Raw genomic sequence first — 10857 nt, 5'->3', positions numbered from 1 at the left:
CTTTTTCCCAATAGGTTGTGGCTAATATGGCATCTCAACCAAGATAGTCCTTATGTATGGATACACACGAGTTGTCTTTCCAGACTCATTCGGTCTTCCTTTAAAGTCACTAGATGAACAGATAAAAATCACATAATCTGCAATTTTTCCATCTCTGCTTACACAGTGCCTGGTATGTTATGAGAGATGGTGCTGTAATAACAAGTGATGAGAGAGACTACAGTCAGTGATTCCCGTAGGCAGAAAATAAACTCACACCTTTCCAAGTTCCCTTGTGTGATCATGTTGGGACATAACTTGTGTCTTACTTTGCAGGATTACTACTTAAATTTATTATTTCAAGTAAAAGTTATGTGAAAGGGTGGTTTCAGCAATACAAGAAAAAAACAACAGTGAAACAGCCAAGGTTCTGGTTGAGACCAGTTCACCCATCAAAAGCTGAACTCGGGAAAGACAAAATTTTAAAGATGCATGGGAAGAAAAAAAATCCCTAAAAACATTTCCAAGAGCTCTCAACAGCAACAAACTCTCATTTTACAGGTGTCACACATCATTTTTGGAGAGGTCATACCATTGTTTTGGAACAAAGTCGGATTCCTCCTCGCCATTCCCCTCAAGAATTACAGGATCTCATTTTGACTAAGAGACTCCACCCCAAAGCAGTGAACAATATTCTGGCCTTGTTATAGAATTTCCAACAACATCAGGACACTGCAATGCAGCTCTGAAGCCCGATGTAGCCCTGGTATTACCATGTTGCGCAGCATCTCATTCCTCTCTTCCAGTTCTGTAATGACCCAGGATCAGCGTATAAAAGGTCCTCTGAAGCTCTGGGGTAGAAATCAAGGCTGAGTATTCCTCTGAAGCTCCCCTGTTATGGCCTTGGCAGGAGACAGAGCTTCCCAAAGGTATTGCTTACCTATGGAGCCAATGCTGAGAGAGACACACAGTAAAAACCCACCTGCATTCTGCTATAAAATCATGCTGCTTGCTTCAAATTTGTCTTAATATTTGATATGATATGCATTTTAAAGTAAATGCAATAAGATTCAGACACTTTGGAGCACATCCTACAGACACCAAGGGAAGGAGAGAATACACTCCATTGGAAATGACAGTCACATCCATTTCTACAAGGAAATGAGAATAGACTGTGTGAGGAGCGTGATATCTGAATCTGTACCAGAGCAACTACATTTGAAACAGTGCACCAACAAGATGAGTCTCAGACAACCTCATTACTCTCTGGGTGTGATTACTTTGGTAGTTCTCCTAAATGCCTGTTCCTTGTCTTGTAGGGTCTGAATGTGCAAGTTATTCTACCCCTCTCTGCCTATGTTGTACCAAATCGATCATGAATGAGAGTGATAACTTCAATCACTTCCCAAAATCTGTGACTACATTTATTATTTTGCTTATTGTTATGTTTTATTGTTTCAAAGATTCTTTAATGGTCTTCTGGGACACTGCACCTTATACACTTTCCAGAAGATTAACTTTTTTGAATTGCAACAAGTGTTTCATAGGTGCAAATAGTTTCCTTTTACCTTGCCAAAATAGCATTTTTGAGCTACTGACTACTAAAACTTTGTTTCTTAAATGAAATTGTCATTTTTTTCCCCTGCCCGGAAAATATAACATGTACTTACTATTGGTTAGCTTTTTAATGAATGGAATTATAAAGGGCACCAGCAAAGAGCCCAGCAGCAACCCAGACAACTGTTCTTGCACTCTAACTATAGAGATAAATTAGACTTCCGCCCCCCATAAATCTTCATGAAAAGCACTAATTTATGTCTTTGGCCTGCTTTCTCCCTCTACTGGTCTGAAACAGAATCTTCCCTACGGGAAATGTCAAGACCTTTCGTATTAAAATCTGACCTTTGTGTTTGCACCACAGCAAAGAAAGCACAATGCCCCTGGAGTTCATTCTCTGCAGTACTCATGAAGTGCATGCCCCTGTAGTCCATGGACAAGGACAACAGACATCTTCAATTGTCTGGTCACATTTATGTTATTTCTTCTTAAAATACCTCCTCTCTGTAGGGATTTGAGCTTGAATAGTCATGTGATAGCATGAGAATAAATCACAAATCCATGATTTATACGTCACCTTGAACAGCATTCAAGTGATGAGAGCGAATTGCTGTTTGAAGTTTGCTCTTTGTTAAGCAAAATGGAACACATGAATGGGAAAAGGTGGGACAATTGCCATTTTAAACACTGTAATGGTAAGAATAGCCCAAATTCTCTGAGGCTGGATTCCTTAGTCAAGAGAAGCCAGTCTGCATTGAGGCTATATTCAAATGACGTTGCCACTGTGTTCCTCCTCAGTCATGATTTCTCTCCTTGGGCACTCACATAGTGAGCTAGCTCACAGAATGTGGTGGGCCAAAAAATGCCATCCAAAAATTATTTTTTTAATCCAGCAAATTGCACTTCAGTCAGCTTGATGAGAGAATGAATAACAGCCTGATCACAGCTCTGACACGTTCAGGTTCCCCGTTTTCCCCAATATCGCCCTAATTTCATCTACCACATTTCCCATGTTCTCCTTCCAGAAGGACCCAATCACACTGTCCCTGGCTTATCTTTGGGCCTGAGAGGTGTCCTTTAACCTACAGTGCCAGCACACAGGTGAATGTGTCAACACTGAAGTCCACTTGCATACTCTCTGGATTAGGCCACCACATAGTCCCATGGAATGCAGGGAGTATGTCAGCAAGGATTATGCTCAGATCAGCATACCCTGGACATCCATCTTCCTTATGATTTAAACTACAGAGGAAATTGATTTTCAGCATGACTCATTGACAAGTTTTTACCTCACTGTTTTCCACTGACGAAGGCTTATGTTAATGGGTTCCTTCAGCCACAGGAACAAACCCTGGTCTCCTTCAAGGCTGAACTCTCCAGAGGCCGGCATAGGCAGCCACTGCAGCACAGCAAGTAGCCGCATCACAGCACCAGGATGCTGAGGTCTTTATTCCTGGAGCAGGAATCCACTGCATTTGCACAATCAATTGGATGAGAGGGAGAAGAGACACAGGGGAAATTTCCAAGTCTGGGTACATCATACAGCTCTTTGCATGGTGAGCCCAGATTAATTTCTGCACTGCGGGTTGTTTTGCTTTCACAGGTACAACCTCAGTGAACCCAGTTATTCAGGGCCTATAAAATTAATGGGGGTTTTTTTCTCCCATCACAGCCTGGCAGCTTGCAGCTTTGAGTGTAGAAACAGAGGGAGATTACTAAAATTAAATGTAAAAAACTCAGCTTGTAAGCACCATTAGTCTTGATGGCAATATGAAATGTTTGCTGAGGAGTTCAGCGAAGAGGATCATATACTTGACAGTGTGAGAAAGTATATAACCTTGCTGTCAGAGGAGAAAAGACTATTAAGATAGAAGAGAGAAGCCTTGCTCAGTGTCAAGGATGGCTAAGCAAGTGTTTAAAGCTAATCACAATTTGGAAAGGTAGCCAGGAGATGTGAGGCAGGAAAAAATAAAAGGAGTTAATACTAAACCCACATGGCCAAGCAAAGGAAAGAAATACTCTGGAAGCAACCCATGAGTCGCAGAATTAGATAGTTACAGAGCACATCTTAATGGCAATATTGCATCAATTCTCATTTGTGGATCCTTCTGATCTCTACAAAGACAAGAACAAGCAAAGGGACAAATGATGCCTATCTCCACGTTAGATTCTTGTCTTACTCCACTGATACCGAGGCAGGTGTGAGAGAGGTCAGCCCACACTGGGATATATATTCCTGCATACCTCAGAGTCCTGCAGCCACCCAGCCTCATCTGCCCTCCCCAGCCAGCTTAGGCTGCTCCCACTCAGGGGAAGCTCCTCAGGACTATCACAACCTGCTAACCCTGGTACCTGAGGCTGAGCCCCTCTGCAGCTAGACTGGGGTGTGCAGCCTTCCTCTAGGAGAGCAAAGAATGCAAGAACAGACTGGTGCTGCACTAAAGAGCTGGGGCATTTTATAGCCCAGGCCTTGCACACCTAAATTGAAGGTTCTCTTCTTGCATTAGCGATAATTAATTAATCCTGAGGGTGCAGGCACCACATTCTCCTGGCCTCAGCCCTCCCAGGTGTATGATAAAATGTAACCAGGCTAGCTGGGCTGAGCTAAATTCAGAGTTTCCCTGAAAAGCATTACAAACCCCTGTGCTCTTTCTCATTCCGTGGTTTGACCAAGGCATGTCCTAACAAAGTGTCCAGGCTGTACAAGGAGACATTCAGCATCCCATTCCTTTGAATGCATTTGATCTCACATCGTCCATCTCTGCATGTTAGGGTGAAATGAATGGGCAAGAAAGCACGAAGAGCAGGGACTGCTTCCTCCCAAATCACCCTAAATGAGGCAGTTTTTCAGAAAAGGAAGTAGTCTGCAAGGAGAAGATGTGGCTTTGCCATGAGACAGGGTAAGAGAGATGAGGATTGCAGTGGGTGCCAAATTCTTTTTTACCCACTCAAACAGGCAGGAAAGGCTTTGGTTTCTCAGCACTGGTAGAGCTGATGGCTGTGCCCGTGTTATTCCCCACAGTGCTTAAACAGAGCAACTGGGTACCACCTGCACAGCGATTTTGAGCAAAAACACTCCCTGCCCTGGGTGCATGCACACACAGCAATCTGATCAGGAGCCAGCTGTGAGAAGAGAAAGGAAATGTCACTAGAGCCGGCTGTGCCCAGGGAAGGGATGCTCTGTGACCAGGGAGAGACATGCTCAGGGTGTCTATGGGAGTAAGGAGCCACAAGCTGCTAAACGAGGAGAGCAGGAATTGTATGCATGGCTCTAACAGGTACCGAGAAACATCCCTGGTACACAATAAACTGTGTCCAGAACTTCCTGCTTGGCTGCCAATTGCTCATTTCTCTCCATACAATTATAGACATTTAACCCCACCAGCTGAATACCCTCTGTGATTTTCAGTGGCTGGAAGGACCCACATCCTCTCACCCAATTAATTTGTGGCCATCATTCAGTAGTTCACCCCAAATAAACCCCTGTTTGCACTGCACATCGCAGCCTGGCAGCTCAGTTGGGTGCTGCTCCTATTCCACCGTGGGGTTCAGTGGCATCTGCACAGGCACCAAGCAGTGGATCAACTCTGTTATTCCTCACTGTGCACTCAGGATGCAGAGCAGTTGCTGTCCCAAAGCCACCCTTTGTGGGCCAGACCCTTCATACCTCACTGGGCTGGACCTGACCTCATCTTCTCAGCAGTTTCAGTGCGCTTCTGCCTCTTCTCTCTTGGCTTTCTCCAGGACATCTTGATTTTGGAAATTTCCCTAACACAATGCTGAGCAGAATTGCAGTCTTTAAAAAAAAACAAAACAAAAGAAAGAGGCAATCTGGGGGAGGAGGAAAAAAACCTGATCCCATTTCCAAGCATGGCTTAAAGCTGCTTGCCATCAGACCCTGACTGTGCTCATGTCATGTCAGCTGTCTGCATACTTCTGAAATTCCCTCTACAAGTTTCTCTAGTCAGAGGAAAATAAAAGTGACAAGCAGTGCTGACGTGTATGTGCTCTGAAGAGGATGGGGACAAAATCCTCTGTGAGGTTTTAAAAATAGATGTGCTGCAAAGGGTACAAAAAGATGGACTAAGTTTCCTTCCCCCACATGCAGCTTCTGTAGACACTCAGAATGCTGGTAGGGTCACCCCATAATTTACTATATATGTTTAACTAGGATGACAAGACACACTCTAGGTAAAAATACTAGTATTTCATGGTTTGGGATCATTATCTAATCCAGAAATCCAACACTGCAAAAAAAATCATATACCTTTTGCCTTTATCACTTACACAGTTTCCTGACATATTTGCAGTAGAAAAATTGACACATCAGTTACTGCAAATTGTTTTGATATATGCATGACAGATTAAGACCTGGAAACAGAGCAGAGATTTGCTACAATTTGGCTGGGCTTTTCCCCTTCCAAGTCATCCTTCTAAGCTTCCTGTAAACTACTATAATGCACACAAGTCTTGTGGTTTTTGTCTCCCTCTGTAAAATAATAGGAACTGTGCACAACATCACAAACAGTTTAACCAATCAAGCACACAATTAACAACCAATTTATAAGTTTTGTCTGCAATTTTCCTCAGCAGCAGCTTTAATGGAGACTATTGCACAGTCTTGGCTTGCCTCGAAAGATCAGATTTGCCAAGACAGCTGCAATTAATTGAAAGTTCTTCCTATTGCCTCTAACAGTGGCTGAAAATAAATTATCTACTCAGCTCTGCCAACCAAGAAGAAGGCATTGGCAATTCTAAGGAGATGATAACCACTTTATTTAAATAAGTTTATACCATGGTTAGTAGAAGGGCGTGCGAGGCAAATTAAATTTCTTATTGGCATTAAGACAGAGACAACTGTTGTGATAGGAATTCAATAGCATTATATTAAATACTTATTTTGCAGGGAAAATATATCAGTGGAAAATTAAAAACCCTCCAGTTATCAAATACTCAACTAATGCATACTAAAAAAGTGAAATACACTCAGGAACTTCACTTTAAAAATACACACTGGACTCAGTAATTCTTCACAGTCACCAGTGAATTATACTGTAAAAGGAATTTTGTTTTCAGCACCTTAATCCTAGGCTACAAAATAAGAACTGGTTCAGCGAGATACTCCAACCAGCACATGCACTGGGGAGGCCAGCAGCAATATTTTTGCTGGGACTTTGGTAGTCCTGCACCAATTTAGTGATGTTTGCTTACCTGCACACCACAGCCAGCCCCAGATCTGAGTTTGTTTTAACAGATGTCTGATGTTTATATTACTTTCGTGAAGTATCACACATAGCAGACCTGATTCCTACCCATGGATAAATCCAGGGTATCGGTGGAGTTGACCTGTCTTAAGTGTGAAGAGGTGTTTTCTACTTTTCCACATCACACAGTCCCAGAAGAAACAAAGGAAGTTCCCTCACCTGCTTCGTTCCTAAAAAGGAATCTCATCTTGGAGTGCTGGAGAACAGCAGATGACATTGAGAATAGGAAATTAATTATTCCTATTATTAATGAGCAGAAAAAATTATTATTTCTTTAAATCTTTGCAGGGCATGGACAAATATACTCAAGATGTGTTTGCACTAACTGTAGCAGAAAGCTTCCCCCATCCCCGACTACAAAAAATGAACCAGAAAGCTCCAAATTCTGTTTTAACAGGGCAGGGATTCCTTTAAACTCTGGTAACTTTAAACAACAGCTGGGAACAAAGCTCAGAGTCATTTACTATTCAGGAAAAAACAGTGGCATTGCACATTACAAGCCAGTACTTTATTGAATGTGGAAAAGAAAAAAAAATTACCCAGTATCTGGCAGAAGCCAGTGTTATTTATTTATTTACATAAGCACTAAGAACAGAAGCCCTTTCTAGCAACAACTCCTAGCTTAAATGCCTTCAACATCATGTTTTTTCCTAGCTACATTTGGCTCTTTGCACTATTGCTTGATAAACTTTGTGTTACTCACAGGCTTTTTAATACCCAAATATTACTGATCATACTTTCCCTAAAATTTTGACAACAAATTCCCATTTTAATCTATAATGCAGTTTATTTTTGCTGCAGGAATACACTTCCCTTTTATCTCTCTCCCAAGTAACACCTTTATAAATTTTCTGTTCTTTCCTTCACTCCTCCGGAGGAGCTTAACCACCCACAGGTTATATTTTTCCTCCAAGAGCGCCAGTCTGCTGCTTGTTCAGTTGCAACAGATTCAATCTAAGCAGACACCTTTCTCTTAGCAGGAGGCTTTTAGTCCCACAGTACAGGGTACAGTATCTCTCTGATCACACTGCTGACTGCACTGTTTCCCTCTGTTTCTCTTAAGGAAGGATGTCCTTTGTGAGTAGGCAGTGGGTGTATTTGCATGGGTTCCCCCCCCACTAACACCAACTTCTAGCTCCTCCACCAGAAATCCCTTTGGTCCCAAAGCAGGATCTGCTTCTCACCTACTCTCTCCATCCATGTAAGGAACAAGGTATTTTCCAGCACCTAAATTTTTTAGCCAAAATGTCCTGAGGAGTGATGCCCACACAGTCAAGCGAACAGCCTCTCCTTTGAGACCTCCACCTCTGCATTTTTCCTGGAGCAGTGTTTGTAATGATGCACTGGCAAATTTCCTCATACAGATGTTATGCATGAGATGAGACTAAGCATGTTCTTGGTAATGCGACCTGTCAGTCTTAAATCATCTAGATTAAATAGGTATGTTTGCACTCTCTCAAACATGCATGCAAAAAAAGCTCTAGGGGAAAAAAAAGAACAGTCTTGTGCCAATATTTGAGGGGAAAGGGAGCATCTTTATCACATAGGATTGCTCTGGGCACACAGAAACCCAAAGCAAGCCCATTTCAAAACCAGTGTGTTGCTGCTGCCCTAAGTGACAATCCTATATGGTCTAGGCTGCCCATGGAGCGGACTCACGGCTGGAGGGAATATAGGCAGAGCTCAATGCCTGCCCAGTGGGAGATGCTGCACCAAACAGCACACATTCCTTCCACCCTCCCTGCCCCAGGCAGTTTAGGGATCAGGGGTGCCTGGAGAAGGGAAGATGTGTGGCCCCATATCTGGAGAGTTTGATTTAGGCTGAGATTTGCTGGATCACACAGCATCCTCAAATGCCCCACAGTGTTCTGGGTGTGCACAAAACACATCCTTGGCTTTTGCACTGGATTTACCTGGGACAGCCACCCTGTCCCCTCTGGAAGAGGAAGTGAGCTACCAGGGTCAGAACTGGCCTTTGGGGGACCAAGGCTTGTATTTTGTATAATTTCAAACTCTGAAACTATCTGTGAAAAACCTGAAATTATATTCCTGTTGTGCAAAATGCTCCAAATTACGTGTTCTACCTGGAAGCTTTAGTGAAGGAATAATGAAATCACTGTTCACAGACAACTCCCCTGAAATCTCACATTGATATAAACTAACGTGTCGTGGATGAGAATATTAAAACATGCTCTAGGAGACAGAAAAAGGAAAGCCCTACTGTCTGGGAAAGAACAGCAGAGAAAAGACTGACCCACTCCTGTAATTTCTCTTTTCTAGTTTATTCTAGCAATTCCTAGAATTTAAAAAGATGTGAGAAATCTTTATTAAAAGATGACATAAAAAACCAAAACCTTTTCTGAAGCTGACTTTAGTCAGATGGGCAAATCAGAAGTTTTGAACTATTCAGTCTTTAAAGATGGATGTTTCCACTAATTTTTTGCCTCATGAACTTAATTATGCCTCCCCACAGATTGATACAGTTCTTCAGTAATGACTGCTTATAAAATTCTGAAAAAAAATCCTTGGACAAAAAGCTGCCCCCAGATAATTGCTGTAATAGTCTTCAGAAACAGGCAATTATTTTTTAGAAAATTTAATTTCAACTCATGGTTTTATATAAAATACCACCATTTGTTCAAACCTGAATTTCCACACTGCATAACAAAATATGTTCCTGGGATAGGCTGATAAATAGGTGTCAGCTGAGACAAAATGTTGATGTGGCCAAAAGTAAACAGTATGCATATACTTAATTATCTATATTATATTTAGAACTTGTATTTTACCTATATAGGACTTTTTAGATTTTCCTGACCTTACTGAGGTATGACCACCTTTAGTAATATAACATTTTAAGAAAATAATTTTCTCAGTTCCTTTTAGTAGCAGTGCAGTCAGAGTGGGTGACTGACCCTATAAACTCCAGATTGTTTTTCACACAGCATAAGAAGGGGAAAGTTGTGAAGCTTTCCTGGTCCTGGAAGGGCTTTTTCCTCCCCAGGTACTTCCCTAATGATCCATGAACATGAATCAGCTGGGACTCACAGCAATACTGCTGAAGAGCAGATCTTTTCTCTTATGACTTGGCAAGACTGGTTTAAACACCAGATGGATCCAAAATAATAATTGGAAGAAAAGCAGTATCTTCTTCCACTGGTCCCCCACAATCTTTTTCCTGTCTCACACACACCTACACTCTTTTACATGCTGAATGCTGCTCTTGGGTAGGATTCTGGAGCACCAAGTGCTTTCCATTAAACATGTCCAGAGATTTGCTCTGCTGTGATGCTTCCTTCACCAGCTGTTTTTAAGAGAGATTGATTTTGTTTAGCTGGGTTACCTGGAGCCACTAAGCTCTCCAGCCAGTCTCCCAGGTGCTACTGGTACAACATCTGCAATGGACTGCAAACCAATGGTGCAAACCCTTATGGCACTGGGAAAGTGGGCGGGTTCTACCATACCCAGGCTCACTGTTCCTTCATCAGTTTTCCAGTTCCTCCGGCAAAATTACACTCGCTTGAGCCTAGAGGGGCAAAGCTAGTCTAATTGTGTCTGTCTTAAATAGCAAATCCTCTTCCAACCTGTCCATTTTTATAAATGTCACATCTTCTGTATGGATGACCTTTTCTTTTCCTGAGTTTTCTGTCTGACTTGGCATGGGGAGAAATGAAGTCCAGGATTTGGCTGATGGCAAGGCAGTGGTTCTGGGACGGCATATGCTGTGCAAATCCAGTGCAGCCACTCTTTTCAGACTCCTGATTACAGGGCTGGATTGCAAATATGTCTAGCAGAGCAATATGAATGGATGGCACAATAAAAGCTGAGAGGAGCTGGTGCAAACTGGCACATTACATTTTTAGGTGTCCTTTACAGAAGCTCACAGATCAGCTTATTGCAGGACCAGCCTGCTGACAAACAGAAATGTATCAAACTAGTGATTAAACACCCACCAACAAAACAAGGTAGGGGACATTTTTTTTTCCTTAATGGAAGATCTCTCCAAGCATCTACAGGCTCACGTGCCACTTGAGTGTTTCACACAAGGATTTGTGGA

The sequence above is a fragment of the Aphelocoma coerulescens genome, chromosome 2 (assembly GCF_041296385.1).
Source record: "Aphelocoma coerulescens isolate FSJ_1873_10779 chromosome 2, UR_Acoe_1.0, whole genome shotgun sequence".
Classification (NCBI taxonomy): domain Eukaryota; kingdom Metazoa; phylum Chordata; class Aves; order Passeriformes; family Corvidae; genus Aphelocoma; species Aphelocoma coerulescens.
This window is presented reverse-complemented; position numbering follows the sequence as displayed.